The 24,157-nt window shown below is 41.1% G+C and overlaps 1 protein-coding gene and 1 long non-coding RNA gene across 2 annotated transcripts in view; both read right to left on the reverse strand.

Annotated features, from left to right (window-relative positions):
• NUDT3 (nudix hydrolase 3) overlaps positions 1 to 24,157 on the reverse strand; it is a 123,070-nt gene that overhangs the window by 97,985 nt on the left and 928 nt on the right. The gene's annotated exons all lie outside the window — the stretch shown is intronic.
• Positions 1,518 to 24,145, reverse strand: LOC135365553 (uncharacterized). Its single transcript, XR_010413599.1, has 2 exons — positions 17,861 to 24,145; positions 1,518 to 9,193 (listed from the first exon to the last, which is right to left on the reverse strand). It is a non-coding gene; the product is annotated as an uncharacterized LOC135365553 (long non-coding RNA).

The following is a 24,157-nucleotide window of genomic DNA, read 5'->3' on the forward strand; positions in this document are numbered from 1 at the left end:
GATAACAACAGCTTTAGGGTACACATATGTTTTTCAGAGACGAACTCAGTTTGATCTCCATTCTGTGCTCTTACCAGCTATTATTATTTACACCTGCTATAAATTCCTGTAACTTGAATATTGCCCTACATATCATTAATTACAAATTCTGAAGCTTTGCTTATGCCTCCACAAAAACATAAGCAGTACGTTTTGTGGTCTTGTTTTACAATAGTACTTTTCAAATTTTCAAATTTTTCTAAATTTTTAAATTGTTTCTAAAACTGTTACTTTAACATTTTATGACTTTAACAATATTTTATTCTCAAATAAAAGAAAATGTATAACTTTTTTATATTTAAGGATGGATCATTTCTTTAAAAAGGAAAGATTAGGAGATTTGATTTCTCAACCCACAGTTGCACCATCCACGTCTAAAGATGCTGAAAATGATGAAACTGACCACATCAGTGAGTTGTCGGGAGTCATGAAAGGGAGGAGTCTACTCCAAGGAAACTGGATGAAACTGTAAATAAGAAACAAAAATATGATGGAAGCCATCTTACCCTTAGCTTTATAGATGTTAATAATTTATTATTATGTCTTATGCAACTAGGTATTTTTTTTAAGATTTTTAATTTTTAAGTAATCTCTACACCCAACGTATGGCTCAAACTCACAACTCCGAGATCAAGAGTCACATGCTCTACTGAGTGAGCCAGAGAGGTGCCCCTACAAGTATTTTCTTTCTTGAGCTTCAGGTTTTTAAATTTTATTTATTTATTTTAAAGATTTTATTTATTTATTTGACACAGAGAGAGAGCACAAGTAGGCGGAGCAGCAGGCAGAGGGAGAGGGAGAAGCAGGCTCTCCGCTGAGCAGGGAGCCCGATGTGGGGCTCGATCCCAGGACCCTGGGATCATGACCTGAGCCGAAGGCAGCCGCTTAACCGACTGAGCCACCCAGGCGCTCCAAGTTCAGGTTTTTTTTTAATTTCCTTAAGTAATCTCTACACCCAACATGGGGCTCGAACTCAAGACCCTGAGATCAAGAGTCACATGCTCTATTGACTGAGCCAGCCAGATGCCCCCCCAACAAAAAAGTATTTTCTGTTATTATTATTGAGGTATCATTCCGAGACTAATCATTCAAAGTTAAAAGAAAAAGAATTGAGTATTTTATACACCATCATCAAGTGGGATTTATTCCAGAGATGCGAAGATAGTTCAACATCCATGTATCAATGTAATATACTACACATTAACAAAATAAAAAATAAAAATCATATAATCATCTCAATAGATACAGAAAAAGCACTTGACAAAATTAAACATCAATTCGTAATAAAAACTCTCAACAGGGGGCACCTGGGTGGCTCAGATGGTTAATTAAGCCACTATCAGGTCATGATCCCAGGGTCCTGGGATCTAGCGTGGCTCCTGGCTCAGTGGGGAGCCTGCTTCTCCCTGTCCCTCTGCCTCTCCCCCTGCTCATGTTCTCTCTATCTCTATGTCTCAAATGAATAAATAAAATCTTAAAAAAAAAACAAAACTCTCAACAGAGTGGGTAAAAAGAGGATGTACCTCAACATAATAAAGGCCATATATGACAAGCCCACAGCTAACATCATACTCAAAGGTGAAAAACTGAAAGCTATTCCTCCAAAATTAGGAACAGAACAAAGATGTCCACTCTTGCTACTTTTATTCAACACAGTACTGGAAATCCTAGCCAAAGCACCTAGGCAAGAAAAAGAAATAAAAGGCATCCAAGTTAGAAAGGAAAAAGTAAAACTTTGACTATTTGCAGATAACATGATCTTATATATAAGAAAACCCTAAAGATTACACCAAGTTGCAGGATACAAACCCCATATACAAAAATATCAGTTGCATTTCTGTACCCTAACAATGAACTATCAGAAAAAGAAATTAAGAAAAAAAAAATCCCATTTCCAAATGCATCAAAAAGAATAAAATACCTGGGAATAAATTTAACCAAGGAGGTGAAAGATATGTACACTGAAAATTTTAAGACATGAAAGAAACTGAAGACACAAATAAATGGACAGTTATTCCATGCTCATGGATGGAAGATTAGTATTGTTAAAACGTTCCATACTACCCAAAGCAATCTACAAATTCAATGCAATCCCTACCAATATTCCAAATGACACTTTTCACAAAAATAAAACAACACTCCTAAAATCTGTATGGAACCACAAAAGACCCTGAAGAGCCAAAGCAATCTTAAGAAGAACAAACCACGCTTCTAATTCCAAACTATATTACCAAGCTATAGTAATCAAGACAGTATGGTACTGGCCTCAAAACAGACACATAGATCAATAGGATAGAATAGAGAGCCCAGAAGTGAACCCATACACTTATGGTCAGTTAATTTATGACAAAGGAGCCAAAAATCCGTTAATAGGGAAAGGACAGTCTCTTCAATAAATGGTGCTGGAAAGACTTGTACAGCCCCATGCAAAAGAATGAAACTGCACCACTCCTTACGTCAGACACAAAAATCAACTCAAAATGAATTAAAGACTTTAATGTGAGACCTGAAATCAGAAAACTCCTAGAAGAAAACACGGGGGGTAAGCTCCTTAACATCAGTCTTGGCAATGATTTTTTAATTTGACACTAAAGCAAAGGCAACAGGGGCACCTGGCGGGCTCAGCCGGTAGAGCATGCGACTCTTGATCTCAGGGTCATGAGTTCAAGCCCCACACTGGGTGTAGAGCTTACTAGATAGATAGATAGACATATATACAGACAGACAGATAGATAAAGTGGGACTGAATCAAACTAAAAAAGCTCCTGCACACAGCAAAGGAAACCATCAATAAAATGAAAAAGCAACCTACCAAATGGGAGAAAATATTTGCAAATTGTATGTCTGATAAGGATAATATTCCAAATATACAAGGAACTCATACAATTCAACAAAAACAGAAAGAAAACCGATGTGATTTAAAAATGGGCAGAAGAGGGGCGCCTGGGTGGCTCAATCAGTTGGGCGTCTGCCTTCGGCTCAGGTCGTGATCCTGAGGTCCTGGGATCAAGCCCTGTAACGGGTTCCCTGCTCAGTGGGGAGTCTGCTTCTCCCTCGTCTTCTGCCCCTGCACCCCCTGCTTATGCACTCTCTCTCAAATAAATAAAAAATCTAAAAAAAAAAAAAATTGGTAGAAGAACCAAAGAAACATTTTTTCAAAGATTACCTATAAATGACAAACAGGTACATGAAAAGATGCTCAACATCATTAACTGTCAGAGAAATACAAATCAAAACCACAATGAGATATCACCTCACAACTGTTAAAATGGCTATCATTAAAATGACAAGAGAAGAGCCCCTGGGTGGCTCAGTCGTTAAGCGTCTGCCTTCGGCTCAGGTCATGATCCCATATCAGGCTCCCTGCTCCGCGGGAAGCCTGCTTCTCCCTCTCCCACTCTCCCTGCTTGTGTTCCCTCTCTCACTGTGTGTGTCTCTGTCAAATAAATAAATAAAATCTTTAAAAATAAATAAATAAAAATAAAATGACAAGAGATTAAAAGTGCTGGATGTGGAAAAAATGGAACCTTCGTATGCTGCTGATGAGAATGTAAACTGGTTCAGCCACTATGGAAAACAGTATGGTGGTTTCTCAAAAATTTAAAAATAGAACTGCCATATGATCTATCAATCCCACTTCTAGGTATATATCCCAAGGAAACAAAATCATATCTCAAATAGGTATCTGCATGTCCATATACACTGCAGAATTATTTACAACAGCCAAGACATGGGAACAACCTAAGTGTCCATCAGATGGATGAATGGATAAAGAAAATGTGACACACACACAGAGGAGTATTATTCAGCCAAAGAAAAGGGAAACCTGCCATTTGCAACATGGATGGACCCTGAAGGCACTGTGCTTTGTGGAATAAGTCAAAAACAAATACTATATGATCTCGCTCACATGTGGAACCTAAAAAAACTAAGCTCACAGAAACAGAGAACAGATAGGTGGCGGCTGGCAGAGGTGGGTGTGGGGGGCTGAAAAAAGTCAAAAGCTACAAACTTTCAGTTACAAGATAAGTAAGTTCTGGGGATGTAACGTACAGCATGGGGACTATAGTTAACAATACTCTATTGTATAGTTATTTGAAAGTTGCTAAGAAAGTAAATCTTAAAAGTTCTCAACACCAGAAGAAAAAAGATTTGTAACTATGTTACAGTGGAGAAACCAGACAGACCTCACCTTAACCGAACAATCAAGGTTAACATCACCAGTAATAAGATACATTGACATCATGTACCTTTTGATATGATGCACTGACAAGGACACATCACTTCTGTGATATTATCGCCAAAAATGCATGACCTCAATCTAACCATGAGAAACCATGAGACCCACATTAAGGAACATTCTACTAAATAATTCACTACATATTCTGCGTGAGACTCAATTTTCTTCAGATACTTCAAAACAACATATCAAAAGACACAGAATCTGTATTGAATAGCAGATAAGAAAACCCAGCTATCAATTATCTAAGGATATTTGGAGATTTGTAAATTTAGGAGATTTGTAAAAAGTGCAAAATACCACCACTCTTCACTAAATCTCATACGTGCTTCTTATGAATAAGGACTGGGGAAAGACGGTGGCAAATGGAGAGTGGTAATTCTTTAAGATGGTTGGCGGTCATACTTTTAAAAATGTGTACTTCTTGAGACTACAGAAAGATAAAACAGTAATTACTGTGGTTGCCAATATTACCTTCTTATGTGATTTAACAATGTCATTTACAACAAGAGAGGAACATTTAAGTAAATGCTTTCATCCATTCAATGGGCACATAGCCATTAGAATGTTTATGCTGAGTTCAGATTAGGGGAAAAAATGTTTATAATACGTGAAAAAACAGTTTATAAAATTGTATTTAAATCAGTCACAATGTTGTAAAACCCAAAAACCATAATGATTAAAGAATTTCCTCTGTACGTTTTGGAAGAAATGATTTGGAGGTTACTTATCCTCCCAACAACTGTGAACCTGCTATGTATAAAGCACCATGCAAGCACCAGGGAAGGTGAACTCCGCGCAGGGGAGACACATTAGAACTCTGGTAACTTACCATCTAGTGGGCTCAAAAGAGGGGATGTTTTCCAAATTCACTACAGTGAGCATGAAATAGCTTTATAACGGAAGGAAGACTAATAAAACTGCCTTCAAAAATAAGCCTCTGGCATTCAAACTTTGCCCAAAATATCCATGTTTCTGATAAATTCAGCTTTCTTCCCACAACACACATGTGCTGGCTCTGGGATGCGTGATCAGCCACAGCCAATGGTGACAATAAGCAATAGATGCTGCTCAAGTCACTATCGACTATACTTCTATAATTGTATCACGGCCTCTCATGCCACCTGCTTTGTTTTCAATGCTGGCGCTGGGAGTCAGCTTTAGAAATGTATTTTTATTCAACTTTCTTCCTTTCCACTTATTTAACTCCTTCTTGTGGATCTGCCAGGAAAAAAAAAAAAACTGTTCTTTTCTACCTGCATATGCATTATTTTACCAGAAATAGCACAGTAGACAGATGTGAACACCTTTTTGGTTTCAGTTCCCTTATCTCACTGAAATGGCTGGATAGATTTGGTCTAGGGTTACTTCCAGGTTTACAAATTTCAAGATTCTATAACCTCAGGTCTTACCTCCTTCCATAAAGCCCTTTCAAAGTACACTCACACTGCCACATTTATTACATTTAAATCCTTTTTAAAGTTTATTCCATTAAATTTTTTCTTTCCCACTTCCTATGTTTTTGGATCCCATGCCACACTGACATCTATCTTGATGCAGCTGTGTTAGGCCATTATGATCAGGATCTGATGTGATTTTTTTAAGGTTTGCATAATCTCTATTAACATAGTGGCAGCAAACTCCTACTCACCCTTCAACACCCAGATTTACTCCTTTCCCACTATTTCCAACTTTCCTATTCAGCATTAGTCACTCCATTCCTTAAGCATTCTGGGCAGGGTTCTTTCACAACACTTTTTTTTTTTCCACAACACTTCTCTCACTGAATTGTAATTATTTGTTGACCATTGGGATTCCTTCAGTGTTCCTGTCTCAGTACCACTGGCTAACAATTCTTGGGTACTCAATAAGTACCTGGGAAAGACTTTATCTTCCCTCATTCAAGTTTCATAGAACTTCATAAATTAGGTGCCATTTTTTCCCACTTTACAGATGGAAAAATTGACTCTCGGTTAGTTTCCCACTCCCCTGACCTTATATAATGCTCCTGAATCAGTCCCCAACCTTGAAACATTTCCTGTTTCCTTTCCCCTCTCCAGCTCCTACATGCAAAGGGATAGGGAAATACAGAAAATGTAAACACTATAAATTCTATCCTCTCTTTTGAAGATGGAATTTAAGTTTCCAGAGTTCTAAAACGGTCTTTCCTGCTTAAAGTTCATCCTCCGTGGTGCTCTACACACAGTAGGCCCACAACTGCTTGTGAGGATACAGACCATTCAACCTCCAACCTTACAAAACTATCCTTTGGATCCCAACCATACTAGTCTGCCAGACTTTTTCTTGCCTCTGAAATTCCTATGACCAAACCACTTTCAGTATATATATCTTTTACTTCTCAGAAAGATGGTGCCACCTGGAAGGTGTTTTCTCAAATTCACATCAATATAATTCGGGCTCTAGGTTTTTTCTTTTATCTACCCTCCGATCTCAGATAAAAATGTACTTCTTTCCTAAAAACCTGTCCTAATCAACCCACATCCAAGCTGGATCGCCTTCTATACATACCCGTTCCCCTCCTTCCTACCTACCTACATCCTATCCTTTCCTAAAGCACAAGATTGACGACTTCAGTGTTTTGTCTCCAACATGAAGTCTCTCCAAAGCACAGCCTCTACACTTTTTCTAATTGTTCCACGTACTTTAAGTCCTGTCTCTTCCATTTTTCTATCTGCCCCCATATAAAACAAATAGCTGCTTGTTCAACTGCACTGAAATGACTGAAGGAAATTAACCAATTTAGAAAAGTATTCTTCCCAGAGACTAGGAAACACATCCTCAGTTTTAAAAATCGTCACTGCATCTAGATTAGTACTTTATATAAAGGACTCCGTAAATTCTTGTTGACCAAGATGGAACTTGGAGACTATAATGTGTATTTTAAGAAACAACCTATAGTTTTCATAAACTTATATTATTAAAAAACATTTTAGGGGGCACTAAATAGCTGGCTCAGTCCATGGAGCATGCAACTCTTAATCTCGGGGTCACGAGTTCAAGCCCCATGTTGGGGGCAGAGATTACTTAAAAATTTTTTTAAAACACATTTTTTAAAATCTGGTCCTTGATATCCACAAGGTTTAAAATATTTAAAAATTCACACACTCTCAAATATTCTTTAGGACAATTCTAAAATGAGAAACTATAAGCACCGAGCGTAGAGAGGGTATGACGATGCTGGTAAGCATTTCATAAAAATATCAGCATTTAGGCCAGTGTTAGTTACACTTGCTCTAATTTGACTGGATTATTCTTTGGCCATTTAAAATCAATTTTACAAACTCTGGCAAGAAGAAATTTTTACCATAAAAAATGGAAAAATGTTAAAGCCTCCACCATGAATAAAATGAAAAAGCTCTCCCAGGGAAAAAAAACAGAGGCTCCTCAGTGATTCAGTTAAGTGTCTGCCTCCAGCTCAGGTCATGATCTCAGGGTCCTGGGATTGAGCCCCAAGGGAGCCTGCTTCTCCCTATTCCTCTGCCCCTCTCCCACTGCTCATGCTCGTGCTCTCTCTCTCACTGGCTCTCTCTCTCAAATAAATAAAATCTTTAATAAAAAAAGAAAAAGAAATTAATAAAAATTTGGACTCTGCACATACATTTCCTCTGGTACACTGCATTAGTGAGGAGGTTACCTTAAAAACTACCCAGGAGGTGCATTAGACAGGGCTCAAACCAAGTCTGGCCATCTGTAGTCAAAGGGACTGTACTGAAAGAAATATCAAAGGCTCAAAATAGTGGGGTGGCAAGGACTAAAAGGCCAGGCTTGGAAGATATGCCCACACCATGGCACGCCAGGGCTGGCAGCAAAAGCCTGGATCTAAAACACAAACATCTGGTAAGCACATAGCCACTGCCCTCCCCCTACCTTCCCCCCAACCTCCTCAGGACTGGAAGCACTGAGCCACAACTAATGGAGCCTGAGTCCTGCATCCACACAGGCACACCAGAGAATGGGCACACACACTGTGCCCATTCAGTTCTTGGGATGGGAGAGTGGGCCCTCCCTCCTCTCCAAAGGAGGATTTCTCCAAAAAGAAGAGAAGAATGCTCTGAGGAAAGAGGAGCTGACCAGAAACCCTAGAAATAACAAGCATTTATCCTTCTCCTCAAAGACAGGCATCCACTTGCAAAGTCACTCACAGAATGACTCTACATTCTATTCTCTGATTTTCTGCCAGAAAAATCAATCGTTCAGTACACTCTATATCTCTGCACCATGGCCCACAAACTCTTCTCCAGAGGCTCTAATGCATACGCTACTGCCTCAGCTGCCCTTGGCCTCTTTGCCCAGTCAGACCCTCTCCCCAAGTCCCTTGATCAAGTCCTCTGCCAAGTCCTTCCCAGACACGCACCTTATTAAACCAAAGAATTCATCTCCTCATTTCTTTCTCCCACAGCACTGTGTTTCTAGTTTAAAAAATGTTTAAGTTTTATTATAAAATCAAGCTACAAGGATTATTTTAAATAAAGTTCAAGGTATTAAAATAAACTGGTTTTCTTTTATGTATTTAAAATATTTTCTTAGACATGCCATAAAGTACGAGTTTTTAATGGTACAAAGTATTAATATCATGAAATAAAAAGTAAGTTTAATTTTGAAGGATTTTCCTGGTTCCGGTGGCAGCTCCAAAGTTCCAAACCAGTAGGGTTCTCTGTTGAGCTTCTCATTTTCAAGTCCTGGGGGGTGAGAAGTGTCTTTATTCCTCTCCCAGACATTGGTTTGGTTGGACCCTCTGAATTTCTCTTTCTCCAAGTACAGTTTTGGGACAGAGTGGGGGAGGCAGGCTGAGGACAAGAACTTTCTTTATCCAGAAAAAGGCTTCTCTTTCTCTTTTCTCTGTCAGGCTTGGACATTTGCCTAAATGATGGTAGGTCCTCCATAAATGACGATCTGAGGAAAGGAGAAGGAAAGATCGTGGACTGCTGAACAGCGCCATGCTCGTACGAACAGGGCCCAGCATCACCAAGTACTCTGCCCTGTCTGGTACCTCTCCTAACACTAAAACTGTCATAAAAGATGAAACCAGAGAATCACTGAAGTACTCTATTTTAAGACCTACTTCATATTATCATACTATACTGCAACTGTTGGCTTGTTATCTCCACTGCCGACTGTAAGCAACATGAAAGCAGGGACTGTGTCCGCCTCATTCACTGGAACGCAGCACAGTATCCACTCTCAAGAAGCACAAACTGATTTAATTAACAAATGCAAACTGGCGCTCACAAATTCCCATAACCTTCTTCCCACCACAATTCACTGCACAAGCCCAGGTTGCAATGAAGTTAGAAATTGTCTTTTTCTTAGCTTTATATTTACATGGCTGACACCAAATGTTAACTTGGGCCAGGCACTGGGCTAAGTGTTCTATATATTAAGTGATTTCACTTAGTCCTCCAACAATACAATAACATAGGGAGGTACTATTATTGTTACAAGTGAGAGGATGAGGCGAAGAGATGTAAAGTAATTTGCTCAAGATCACCAGACTAGTGAGTGTACTTAAGAGCCAGGGCTCCAACCCAGGTGTGTCTGACTCCAGGGCCTAAGCTCTTAAACACTACAGACATCGAAACTCAAATGCCACTCTATGGGGCCTGGGCAGGGGGCACAAGTGTGTGAAATCAGTCAGAATCTTCTGACACTGATTTGTCATGTGTCTAAAGGAAAGAGAAGAAGGAATATTTTCAAATACGCACTCCCTATTTTTCTTGAAATTTACAAGGGTACAAGAACTATTTGACCTTTCTCTTAACTCTACCTTCAGAAGGCAGTAACACCTCAGCCACCACAATAAATGTTAGCTGTCACTGGGCCTCGTTATCAAGGGGACCACAGGGAATGGTAAGGACGGTGGCCCGCTGAAGAGAGGTGGGCAGCCCAAAGGGTGGCCGCCACTCAGCTCTGGCCACAGTCATCACATAGGAAAGCTGGCCCAGATCTTCTGATTTTCCAAGAGAAACCTAAAGACCAGATTCCTTATTTGAAAATTTTCAAATTAAAATGTTGGAAACTAATTTTTTTTAAAGATTTTATTTATTTGACAGAGAGATAGAGAGCACAAGTAGGCAGAGAGGCAGGCAGAGGGAGAGGGAGAGGGAGAAACAGGCTCCCCGCTGAGCAGGGAGCCTGACGAGGGGCTCAATCCCAGGACCCTGGGACCATGACCTGAGCCGAAGGCAGCCGCTTAACCGACTGAGCCACCCAGGCGCCCCTGTTGGCAACTAATTTTTAAAAACTGTTTAATCATCTTGCATCCCAAACACAGCCATGAGCCATCAGCATGTGGTCCTCACGACACTTCAGGGCAAACAGGATTCCAAAGGCCTCTGACTTTTCATGAGGTCACCTACATGGCCCAATGTCCTCCACCTGGAATTTTCTCCGTCAGCTACCCAAATCTAACCAAGACATTTAGGTGTGGCCCTACAAACCCCATAAAACTGTCCCGGACACTCCAGCTCATCTTCACAGACTCCTCCAAATTCACAATAAACACTACCCTCCATCACTTCTTTTATTAGCTTATATTTTTCATTCTACACTGCATCCTGCCAAGAGCTCACAGCTAGCTCCTCAGGAGCTCACATCCTATTCTACACATCTTAACCTCCTCAGTTTGGAGTGTTCTTTATAGATACACAACTACTTTCATAATTAAAAAAAAAAAAAATCCTTTTTGGAAAAAAAAAATCACTCATGGTGTCTGACAGGATGACCCCAAGCTATGTCCTTATTAAATGTTAAATCTTTGAAAATACCATAGAAATATAATTATTACACACAGAAACTCTCTGGATTATTTTTCTAACTCATTTTACCAATAAAATCTAAAAGTTTCATCTTATTATTATTAAAGGCAGTCTATCCAAACTGCAAAACCTCCCAGGAAAACAATCAGTGCTGCAGTGAGAGGTGTAAAGGCCCTGAGTCAGGGCTCAGCACAGTTAGTAAGTGATGGCTGAATAGAAGTTTAACAACCAAGTCATTTCTGCAAAGAGGAAAAAAATGAAACATTAAATAATTAAAGTTCCAGTTACTCAAAATATGTTAATTCAAGCTACTCACATATACAAAGTGTTCTATAAAAGCACATATCTTCTCTTGAAGAAGTTTACTAGGATTCCTGAATATTCAAAGAAAAATCACTATCCTTCCTCTTTTTTTTTTTTAAGATTTTATTTATTTGAAGAGAGATAGAGCAGGAACACAAGCAGGGGGAGTGGGAGAGGGTGAAGCCGCCTTCCCGCTGAGCAGGGAGCCCAACGTGGGGCTCGATCCGAGGACCCCGGGTTCATGACCTGAGCTGAAGGCAGATGCTTAACAACTGAGCCACCCAGGCGCCCCCTTCCTCTTATTTTTTAAGTAATCTTTATACCCCTACACCCAATGGGGGGGCTTAAACTCACGATCCCAAGATCAAGAGTCGACCCCAAGATCAAGAGTTGCATGCTCTACTGACTGAGCCAGCCAGGTGCCCTTCCAGGCAGTTCTTTAAAAGGACTTTACTGTTTTATGAATGAAGAGAACTAAGTGTATACAAAGAAAGTCTATTTAAGGGATCATTTCTTTTGTATGTTTATAATAGTCTTGCCTTCTCTATAAGTTTGTTTCTACTTGCTTTAGATTTCAGTTTTTAATGTTTTTGTAATAATTTTCTTTACATGGAGTAGAAATTCACTCTCTTTATCTCCTTTTGGAAATGCTCACAAAATACACAGATGTAAGATAATGTTTTATGATAATCAAGTTATTAACTTCTCATCTCGAAAAAGAGTTAAGAACACTACATCAAAAACTAATGATGTACTTGGGCGCCTGGGTGGCTCAGTCGGTTAAGCGTCTGCCTTTGGCTCAGGTCATGATCCCAGGGTCCTGGGATCGAGTTCCGCATCGGGCTCCCTGCTCAGTGGGGAGTCTGCTTCTCCCTCTGCCTGCCGCTCCCCCTGCTTGTGCTCTCTCTGTGTCAAATAAATAAATAAAATCTTAAAAACAAAACAAAACAAAAAAAACAGGCGCCTGGGTGGCTCAGTTGGTTAAGCGACTGCCTTCAGCTCAGGTCATGATCCTGGAGTCCCTGGATCAAGTCCCGCATCAGGCTCCCTGCTCGGCAGGAAGTCTGCTTCTCCCTCTGACTCTCCCCCCTCTCATGTGCTCTCTCTCTTTCTCTCTCTCTCAATTAAATAAATAAAATCTTAAAAAAAAAAAAACTAATGACGTACTATATGTTCACTAATTAAACATAATAATAAAAAAATAAATAAAAATAACCAAATACTTATTAAAAGAATCAATGTTGGAAAAAAGAAAAAGAAGAACTTAAAAGTGTCCTAGGGGCCCCTGGGTGGCTCAGTCGTTAAGCATCTGCCTTCGGCTTGAGTCATGATTCCAGGGTCCTGGGATCGAGCCCCACATCGGGCTCCCTGCTTGGCGGGAAGCCTGCTTCTCCCTCTCCCACTCCCACTCCCCCTGCTTCTGTTCCCTCTCTCGCTGTGTCTCTGTCAAATACATAAATAAAATCTTTAAAAAATAATAATAATAAAAAAATAAATAAAGTGTCCTAAACTAAGAATTTTCTTTTTTAAAGATTTTATTTATGTATTTGACAGAGAGAGAGAGCATAAGTAGGCAGAACGGCAGGCAGAGGGAGAGGGAGAAGCAGGCTCCCCGCTGAGCAGGGGACTTGATCGGGGACTTGATCCCAGGGCCCTGGGATCCTGACCTGAGCCGAAGGCAGATGCTTAACCAACTGAGCCACCCAGCGCCCCCTAAAATAAGAATTTTTTAAAGTATATTTGGATAAAGCCCACAAAAGGCATGATCTTCCCTGCCTGGGATGCATAACCAGATTTGCACACAGTCCACTTCTAGTTAACTGAGCAAAGAAAACAGCAGCAGCACCCACGATATAAATGATAAAATGTCAAAAACAGAAAAAAAAAAAAACCACTCATATTTGCTTTGCAAATATTTTGGTGCTCACATTTGAATATGGCTGAATCGTTCTAGGAATTCTTTTCTATTTTATAAATAAGAAGGTTGCACTGTGATGATCTTCCTCAGTCAAGTTTCCCATACCCAGCTCTGGGTTCGCATTTTAGGGGACTGGTGCGAGGAGATAGAAAAGAAGGTTAAGGCACAGTCTGTTGGAAGGAAAAATCTCCATTTTCTTCCTTCTTAAAAAGGGGAAAACCCAGTTCTCCCCTATTGTGTTTCTTTCCTGAGCATCTCCTTCACTACTCACAATAGCACACTTCACTTTTGATACTTCCGGTCACAGAATGTGTGGGGTTCCCCTACACCAAGCAGGTCTCTGCAACACCAGCTGGGTGTCCTACAATTAACTTGATTCTGGCACTATCTCTATAGCTCAGATCCCGCAGGTTAAGAGCTCAGTCCCACAAGTCCGCCACCACCCTTTCCGATGCCAGTCGCAAGCCTCCATTATCACCAATGCTTCCAACCAACTGGCTACAGATCAGAGGTTCCAAGAGCCCCCTCCGTGGGTTCAGTTAATTTGCTAGAGTAGCTCACAGAACTTAGAGAAACACTTCATATGTTTACCAGTTTATTAAAGAATATGGTAAAGGATACAGATGAAGAGCCAGATAAAGAGATGCATAGGGCAAGGAGCTTCTGGCCCCATGCAGGTGGGATGTGTTACCCTCCTGGTGTGAATGTCTTCACCAACCTGGAAATTCTCTGAACCCTGTACTATTGGGATTTTTATGAAGACTTCATCACCTACGAATGATGGATCATTAACTCCATTTTCAACTCTTCTCCCTTCTCAAGGCAATGGGGGGCAAGGCTGAAAATTCCAAGCTTCTAATCATGGCTTGGTCTTTCTAGTGACTGGCCAGGAGCCATCCAGGAACCCACCCAGAGTTGCCTCATTAGAACAAAAGACATTGCTATCACCCAGAAAATTACAAGAGTTTCAGGAGCCCTGGTTCAGGAGAAGAGGACAAAGACCAATATTAGAACAAGAGATATTCTTATCACTTAGGACATCACAAGAGCATTGGGAGCTCTGTGCCAGGAACCAGGGCGAGACCAATACATGCCTTCTATTATCTCACAGTCCCTCAGGAAGAGCTGAAAAGCCACAATTCCACTCAGAATTCTACCTACTCCCCATTCCACAGCTGGGGACAAAAGCATATAGCTAAAGTGAACAGCCTCCTACCAGTACTAGGAAGGTACTTTGGCTTAAAAGGTCAACTCTGAGTAGTCTAAACAATGAGAGTTTAGAAACTGGCAAGCCCAGTCTGACCCGGACAACTGCTAAGCTGCTTCTCAGGGGCTTGAAGGCCAGTCAGACAAGCAGCTGCCACATCACAGCACCGTCCTGACACACACAGCCCGCTGCCAGCACTGATGCTACGCCCGCAAGCACGCACGCCCCTCCATTCCCAGCAGCTCCCCATTCTAGAAGGATCCCTGGCACTTCAGGTTATGGAACCTCAATAAAACTAGTAAGTGCTGAAAAACCACAGGCATTCAAGCGGCCTGGGTTCAAATATATTTCTAGGAAAAACTAGCAAACCTCTGTTCTATTAAACAAAAATACTCCCCAATCTTTCATTTGCAATGCACTGCTGTCTTATCTTTTATAAGCTAACTACCTCTTTCGTTCCATATCCTTTGTACCTTTTGATTTTTGTACTCTGTACATATATATTACCTATTCAGAGTAGCCTTTCTGACTAAATTACCCTAGGAAAGTGTGAAGAAACTTTAGGGTCTTTTCTTTGGGTCCTTTCAGATTTATCTCTTAAAAAGATGACAGAACAGGAGCACCTGGGTGGCTCAGTCGTTAAGCGTCTGCCTTCGGCTCAGGTCAGGATCCCAGGGTGCTGGGATCGAGCCCCGCATCAGGCTCCCTGCTCAGCGGGAAGCCTGCTTCTCCCTCTCCCACTCCCCCTGCTTGTGTTCCCTCTCTCCCTGTCTGTCAAAATAAATAAATAAAATCTTAAAAAAAAAAAAAAGATGACAGAACAGTATTTTCATCTCCACTTGTACATTTCTCAAGCACAACTTTTTCTAATCAACCGTCACCATCACGTCTACTCACATACAAGGGAAAGAAGGTGGTTTCATGGGATGTTACTGGTTTGTTTGCTGGGTTGCTATAAGTGACAGAGGCAGGGCAGAGTAAAGGAGAACCAGGAAAACTGGAAAAGTAACGAAGCCCCACAGGAAATGGTGGCCTCCCACCTCTGCAACATCTCCCACCCTCTCCTCCCCTTGGCCTTCGGCCGCTCTGGCCAGCTTCCTGCTTTTCCCCCTTGCCAAATTGATTCCCACTTGGGGCCTCTGTAATTGCTCTTCCCTCCGTCTTGCTGTTCAGAGACTACCTGATCCCAATTTGCCAACACCCCTGCCACCACTTAGTCCCATCATACATTCATTTCCGACCCAGCACCACCACCACTGCCTAAAATCATCAAGTTCACTAACAGTTTTGCTCATTTACTGTCTCCCTGCATCTGTTATCAGAAGCTTCACAAGAGCAAGAGCTTCCATTCTGCCTTGTTTCACCACTGCATTCCAAGAACAGTGTCTGGCCTAGAAGCAGGCACTCAGTAAAAGTTTGTACAACAAATGAGTAAACGAACGGACGACTCTAAGAATGAACATTTTTCAGGGCGTCTGGGTGGCTCAATCAGCTAAGCATCTGACTCTTGATTTCGGCTCAGGTCATGATCTCAGGGTCGTGGGATTGAGCCCCGAGTAGGGCTCCTCATGCAGCATGGAGCCTGCTTGAGATTCTCTCTCTCCCTCTGCCCCTCTCCCTGTTTGTGCTCACACACCCTCTCTCTCGAAATAAATAAAATCTTTAAAAGAAAAAAAAAACAACTACGAACATTTTTCCCTACTCAAAGGCTTATTAGTAAGCTAGGCAGCAAGGGTTTCGAGAAGACTGGGAAAAAGGCTGTGGGCATTCTTGAGCGCTTCCATGTCACTTTAGAACAGAAATTCTCAAACTGGATTTAAGGAAGTCTTCTTGGGTATAGACAGGATGTTACTCAGCAAGTTGACTTTGAGTGCATATGTTTTATTACTAAATTTTAAAGTTTGGGGACTTTATTTCTAAATTCAATTCCTTATTCTTCTTTTATCCACATATTATCTTCTTTGCCTATGAAGGTTCTTTCGTTCTGCTTCATACCTTAACCACCATAAATCAAATGCTTCAAGACTCGGCACTCACAAACCTTACATCATGTCTCTTTCACTTTGACCTAGATAAAGTACAAAATGATGATGACAGAAAAATTTTATGACCATCCCTATCAACCTTCATTTGCAAACTGATTACTACTAACTAAACTTTGGAATCCAGATTTGATATACATTGTTGGCTATGAACCACTATCTACAAGTCATTAAACCAGTATCTACTTACTAATAAAAGGTTCCAGGCTATCAGCAAAATGAAAATCCTTTTTCCTCAGGTACTACATCACTACGGTTGAGGATCAGTACATTATATCAACTACCCAACACCAATCCTGCAAGATGGCACAGACTCACAAGTTCAACATCTGAAAGAAATCCTAAGTGCCCTATCATGGGAAGATCCATTGAGATTCAGAAAAGATTTACAACCAATTACACATACACTCCCATTGGGCTGATACTCAACATTATCAGACACCCTGTCACTAAGACACTGGAAATAAGAGCTAGAAGACTTCCCTGAAACATTTTTATCAACACATTATTGGTAGACACTAGCATTCAGTATATTTTGGGTATTTTCAATTCCTCTACTAGACTGTAAGCTTCTTAAAAGCAGGGACAAAATGTTCATTCATTCATTCACACAGTCAACAAATAGCACTGAGCATATACTATGTTCTAAGCACCAAGGATACAGGAGTGCATAAAACAAACAAAAATTTCTATCCTCATAAACTAGCTGCATTCTAGTGAGAGGAACAGAAACAAATAAGTACATAACATGGTCTTGGTGGTGATATGTGCTGCCCAGAAAGAAGCCCAGGAGACACAGTGACAATGGACTGGTGTTATTTTCTATAGCATGATCATTAAAGAGCTGTCTGCTGAAGTGAAAACTAAGCCTTAAAAGACCTACAGTAAGGGAGCAAGGCATGCAGATAATATGGGGGAGAACCAGCACAGAGGCCAGTGAGGCTGGAAGAGAGGGATGAGTAAGAGGGAGAGTAGTAAGAGATGAGGTCAGAGCCATGGCAGGGACCCAAACATCCAGAGCCTAGGGGGTCATAATTAAAATGTTAGATTCACTGAGACAGAATACCACTGGAGCAAAGAAGTGACATGATCTGACATCTATGTTGGAAGAATCACTCCAGCAGCTGTGTGGTAGACAAGACTAGAGGAGCGAGGGCAGAAGCAGTTAGGAAGACCAATTAGGAAGATTCAGCAGTAGTCCAGGCAAGAGGTAATAATGGGTTAGGCTAGAAGAACACAGTAGAGGTTGAAGTGAGAAGGTTAGGCAGGATCTGCTGTCAGATTAGATGTGGGTATGAGAAAGGAGAAGTCAAGGATGGCTCCAAGGTTTCTAACCTGAGCAACTGGTAGCATAGAGATTTCCTTTACTGAAAGGCTCAACTGTAGGAGAAGCAGGTTTCTGTTGCTGTTTGGTTTTTGGTGGATGGAATCAAGAATTCAGTTTGGGGGGGTGCCTGGGTGGCTCAGTCGTTAAGCGTCTGCCTTCAGCTCAGGTCATGGTCCCAGGGTCCTGGGATCGAGCCCCACATCGGGCTCTCTGCTCGGCGGGAGGCCTGCTTCTCCCTCTCCCACTCCCCCTGCCTGTGTTGCCTCTCTCGCTGTGTCTCTCTCTGTCAAACAAATAAAATCTTTAAAAAAAAAAAAAAAAAAGAATTCAGTTTGGGTATTTTAAGTTTGAGATGCCTATCTGATATCCAAATGGAAACACTGAGTAGATTGCAGTATATTCAAGTCTTGATTTCATGAGAGAAATTAGGGCTAAAAATAGACAGTTGAAAGTAATCAGTATAAATATGGTATTTAAAGAGGGGACCAAATGAGATCATGTGTGTGAGCGTGTGTTGGGGTGAGGGAGTAGTTCAAAGATTGTATCCTTGTGCACGGCAATGAAAGAATTCAGGAAAATGAGGAGGAACACAATACTAAGAAGGAACAACCAGAAAGAAAGGGAAGAACTAGAAAGATGTCCTAGAAGCAAGGTAAAGAAAGGAATGTAAGGAATGATGAGGTAACAAGGATTCAGGACTGGCCACTGGATTTGTTAACTTGTTATCTTGAAGACTGGCTCCAGCAGAATCACAGAAGAGTGCCCGAATGGAATGAGTTCAAGAGAAATTGGAAGAGGGAAAATGGAAACAGCAAGTACAGAAATATTTTTCTGTGAAGGGGAAGAGAGAAATGGGATAGTAGCTGGAGGGAACATGGGGCAAGGGAGCATTTCTTTTAAGATGGGAAATACTTTAGCCTGTTTGTCCTGGGAACGATAAAGTAGAGAAGAAAAGGCAATGAAGCAGGAAAGACAGGACACTCACAGGAGTGAGGCTGCTGGGCGGGCAGGAGGGGATGGACACAGATACACAGCAGGCAGACAGCTTGACTTTATGAAGGACCACAGATTTATTTACCTGTGTATTCCCAGGATCTTGTACAGAGACTAGTCCATAATAGGGCTCTCAAAAAATGAATAAACTAATGTATTCTTGAACAAGGGCTCTTCCTTTTTGTACTAGGCTATGAAGAAAAATAGAGATTGCTTCACACAAAGTAGATATGCAACACCATTATTTACTGAGACATGAGAATCACTCAAGAGCAAAAAAAAAAAGAAAGGTCAGGGCAAAGAATGGAAAAGAAGGAGACTGCAGGGGCGCGTGGGTGGTTCAGTCGTTAAGCCTCTGCCTTCGGCTCAGGTCATGATCCCAGGGTCCTGGGATGGGGCCCCACGTCGGGCTCCTCGCTCAGTGGGAAGCCTGCTTCTTCCTCTCCCACTCCCCCTGCTTGTGTTCCCTCTCTTGCTGTGTCTCTCTTTGTCAAATAAGTAAATAAAAAATCTTTTAAAAAGAAGGAGACTGCAGTTTGATTTCAGACCAGAATTCACATCTCAGGATGTAGCCAGAAAAGGAGATAATAGGAGAAATGTCTAACTGACTAACCAGTATTATTAGGTAGGCACAAGGGAAACCACACACCCCGAGAAGGAAAGACAGAAAACTGACTGGATCAATGCACCCACCATGATCTTAGAGCAATGTAATACTGGACAATGACCAAGTTATGTTACGAAAAGACTCTCCAACCAGCCTGGGATCTACTGGAAGCTCTTCGTCATGGTTATCACCTCTGGGATTGCCACCTGTGCTTTTACTCCCCTCTCTAGAGCCCAGGGGAAGGTGCGATCTGCAGTGACATCCTTCCTTCCCAAACACTCAGGCCCAAGTGTCTGGTGGCCCAAACACTCAGGCCACCAGAGTCGTTGCCCCCTGAGGATCTTCAATGTCAATCATCTCCCCACCCAACCCCGTGAGCTCAAGGAATTGAGAAAATGAGAAGCAGCAGTCCCTTGCGAAGAGATGGAAAAGCTCAACAAACCAACCTAAGACCCTTAAGGACACTTTTGTCCTTTCTTTTTAAAAGCAGTTCTAATACACAGGGAAATCTGCGACAATCCTATCAGTACTCATTTTTTACCTTGAGTAAAAACAGATCCTAGGCACAGCTTTAATTCCTAAGCACTAAGCACTGCGACATCATCTGGTACACAACCTATGTCACTGGTCTTTCTAAAAGAGTATTTCACACTGCTAGACATTTCAATCATCTAAGACGCCTGTTACACTCCCCCACTCCACTCTGGGGAGGGTAGAAGAGTACAAGCAAGCCCACCTCTAGTATACTTCACTTCCTGTCCCATCACAGAGGCTCCAAAAAAGAGAAAAGAGGGAAAAATCTCAAATGTAAGTGCTTTCGGAGAGCCAAAGTTGAATAATATGACAAAGATGAGTGTCATATTACCCAATCCAGAACAGTAAAATCTTACTCAAGAAACCAGTTTCAGTATGATAAAATGTTAATTGGAAGACAGAGCAGATTAAAAATAAATGTATATTTATTTGCTAATCCTTGTTTGTAGGTCCAAGATCTTGTCTTGAGTATAGGTCTATTGTTGAACGCTGAGTTGTCTTTCATATACCACACCCATCATGCATGACCTATTTTCCAGTTCAGGGTTTTTTTGTTTGTTTTTAAAAAATTATTCATTTTAGAGAGAGAGAGAAAGCACATGCGTGCACATGTGCAAGCAGGGGGAGGGGAACGGAGAGAGGGAGGGGGAGAGAACCTCCAGCAGACTCCCTGCCGAATGTGGAGCCCAATGCAGGGTTCAATCCCACAAACCCTGGATCATGACCTGAGCCTAAACCAAGAGCCGAACACTTAACCGACTGAGCCACCCAGGCGTCCCTCCAGTTCAGGTTTCTATAAAGAAAAACAAAAACCTGAAAACACTTTATCTATGTGCAGAGTCTTTCTAAACTTTTAAGACTCCCTCTTCATCTTTTGCTTATCCATATAATTGAGCAGTAATTTCTTTTAAAGATTATTTTATTTTATTTATTTGACACAGAGAGAGAGACAGCTAGAGAGGGAACACAAGCAGGGGGAGTGGGAGAGGGAGAAGCAGGCTCCTGGCCGAGCAGAGAGCCCGATGCGGGGCTCGATCCCAGGACCCTGGGATCATGACCTGAGCCGAAGGAAGACACTTAACGACTGAGCCACCCAGGCCCCCCGAGCAGTAATTTCTTTTAATGACTTGAAATTATTGAGTCATTCCAAAGCATTTAGAATACTTCTCACAAAACCATTCTTTTTGAACTCAAATTTCATGGACTTACATCATATTTAATTACACCGCATAATTACAAGTATGATGAACATAAACAAATATAGGAATAAAGACAACTGATTCTTTGTTAAGTGCGCAATTGGTCGGGAGGCCTCATGGTTGGGGGGTATATGAAACCCAGTAGCTCCCAGAGTAACAACAGCATTCAGTGTACCAAGTTGGTTTAAGTGGAGGTTGGGTAAGAGACTACCTACTATTAACAGTCGGTTCAAAGTACTGTAATAAATACATTAGTTATCATGAATGCCCCAAACTTAAAGGTTTTAATTTATCAAAATGTCAATAATAATCAGTAGAACTTTGAAGTGGGGGGATTTTCCTATTTTTTTTTTAAGATTATGTATTTATTTATTTATTTGACAGAAAGAGACACAGCGAGAGGGAACACAAGCAGGGGGAGTGGGAGAGGGAGAACCAGGCTCCCCGTGGAGCCTGGAGCATGGGGCCTGATGCGGGGATTGATCCCAGGACCCTGGGATCATGACCTAGGCCGAAGGCAGACGCTTAACGATTGAGCCCCCCAGGCACCCCCCCCATTTTCCTATTGATTCTTGTTTATTAACAGGAAAAGCAGCCCGAGGTCTGAAGTAAAGGAAACGCATTCTCTTCATGCTGTTGGGCCTGTTCTTCTGTCTCTTCCTCTAGACTTTAAGCTCCCTACATATGTCTCCTTTCTAACAGTATCTCAATAAACTGGCTCCATAACCTTGCTGAATATGTTCATACATCCTAACCTGGATCAGTGTTTCAGCTATCACTGCTGGCATATAAATAAAATCTTCTGGGGCTGAAAAAACAGAATGTTACAAGGTTTGATTCCGTCTATTATCTGCTAATATTTTCCATCTCTTTCTCTTTACATTGTATGTATGTTTCCCGATACTGGTAAATCAAATTTATTAACTAGGGTCCCCTTATACTTACATTACTATTATATTCATGCTAATAATATTCTGTAAACTATTCTATCTTGATTAAAGTCATTGGTTCCCATTAAAAAATAAAATTGGGTTGAATGTCCTATTGAGTTTGAATTTCACATTCCCACAATGTGTGGCAGCTAATACGTCCAGTTTCTGGCACTTCTATTGAGAACATAAAAGTTCTCCCGGAACTAACAAATTACTTCCCTTCTAACACAATTATGTAATCTGAGAGTTGAACGGCACCCTAGAGATTATTTTGTGGTCCAAAATCCCTCCCAATTAAGGGATCCCATTGAAAAGTACTCAACTTTTTTGGTCAGGGAGGGATGTTTACCTTTAAATCCCACATTATAGAGTGCTACACCCATAGCAGGCTCTTAACACATACTTGTTTAATTGAACTGAACAAGTCTAAAATGGGTGCATTTCATTAATTTTCTTGTTCTTTCTGGGCTTTAGCTGTAACATCCACTGAATCTGTAATTAAAAATTTGCATGAATCTTCTGCTCATTAGCCAATGTTCAAAAAGAAATTCAGCAGAGGAAACTCCACAGTCAAATGTTTTAACATTAAGGCTGTTAATATCAGTACATAATAAAAGTAACAGAAAACGGAAAATAAAGTCTTAGTTTGCTTATGATCTATGAAGACTTTCCAATTTATCCAAAATACTCACATGTTCTCAATTTCTAGTATGATTTTTTTAACGAACAGTCTTGCATCATTCATACAACTAAATTATACACCCTTCTACTTATAATTGGGGTGCTCACAGACTTAACCACAGTACTGTAGTAAGACATGTTATTAAGCTAATTAATTTTCCCTCCAGTTAAAACAGACTGTGATCCCATCTGATTTCCCATAATATAATATGATAATGAAGAGAACAAAGCCTCAGGAGCAGTAAACACCACTGACAATTTTACTTTACTCAAGTATGTATTCCAAAACTACATAATTCACACCATGGCCCCGTTTATTCTATCTGTTTTGGGGACTTTTACAATATATGATAGGACACAAAGTATACATTTCCAAATTCCCTTTCCTCCTGTTTTGCTGAAAGGGAACACGAACACACACACACACACACACACACAGTCCCTCAATAGCACAATTACTGCTTTGCTAATTTTTTTCAGGCAATAAAGTCCCACTTCCTCCTAAATATCTCTGGACAGCAACTCTTGGCAACCCATCTGTCTCTTTCATCACAGCTTCTTTTCATAACTAACGGGTCAAGTTCCTCTCCCCCCATTTCAACACGATGCACTGTACTTGCAGCCCTGCCACGATAGCCCACTGCTGAATGCCAGAATATAGAATATTGAATTTCACTGTCCTTCATTGTTTCCAGTTTAACTGCCATTTTACCACCATGCACAGGAGAGAAACGCTTTCCCACAGGCATCTTATGAATTTCCAAAGCAGCTATTCTTTGTGGATTTACAAAAACGTTTGCCTTCTCTAAATTCCCTTTATCACCACAAAAAAGGCTTTGGGAAGCTGAGATTTTTTTTTTTTTTTTAAGTACCCCATGCAAAAAGAAACTGATTCTAAGCATTTCTATTTTGCTAGCAAATTTAATCCTAAACGCCTTACTATAGGGCAATGTCAGGGCAAAGACCTTAAACACTGCTTTTGGCCTTCCCAATTAAAATGAAATTTTCAGGTCATAAAGATTATATTATCAAATGTCCTTTCTTCTCAGCTACTCCAGAAGGCTACCCAGCGCATTGCAAAATAAATTGGCTTTGGCATTTGTACAACGCCCTAAATCTTCCTAACCAACCCCCCTTAGGCTCACAGACACACATAATCCCTCGGCAACCCCCAACCCTGCCAGTGAAGTGGACTATTTCTCTGGCACAAAAGGCCGGCCTGCGCCTCGTGCACGGCGGCCTCTGCACACATGTGTGGGTTGACAAGTGCGGAGCTGCCCTTCCTGGATCCTAAAGCTGGAGGCCTGGCCCGAAAGCCACACACACTTCCCCACCCACCGCCTTCTCTCCGCGGCCACT

The sequence above is a fragment of the Mirounga angustirostris genome, unplaced genomic scaffold, assembly GCF_029215605.1.
Source record: "Mirounga angustirostris isolate CCGP_5_RB_7025 unplaced genomic scaffold, mMirAng1.0.hap1 SCAF_8, whole genome shotgun sequence".
Classification (NCBI taxonomy): domain Eukaryota; kingdom Metazoa; phylum Chordata; class Mammalia; order Carnivora; family Phocidae; genus Mirounga; species Mirounga angustirostris.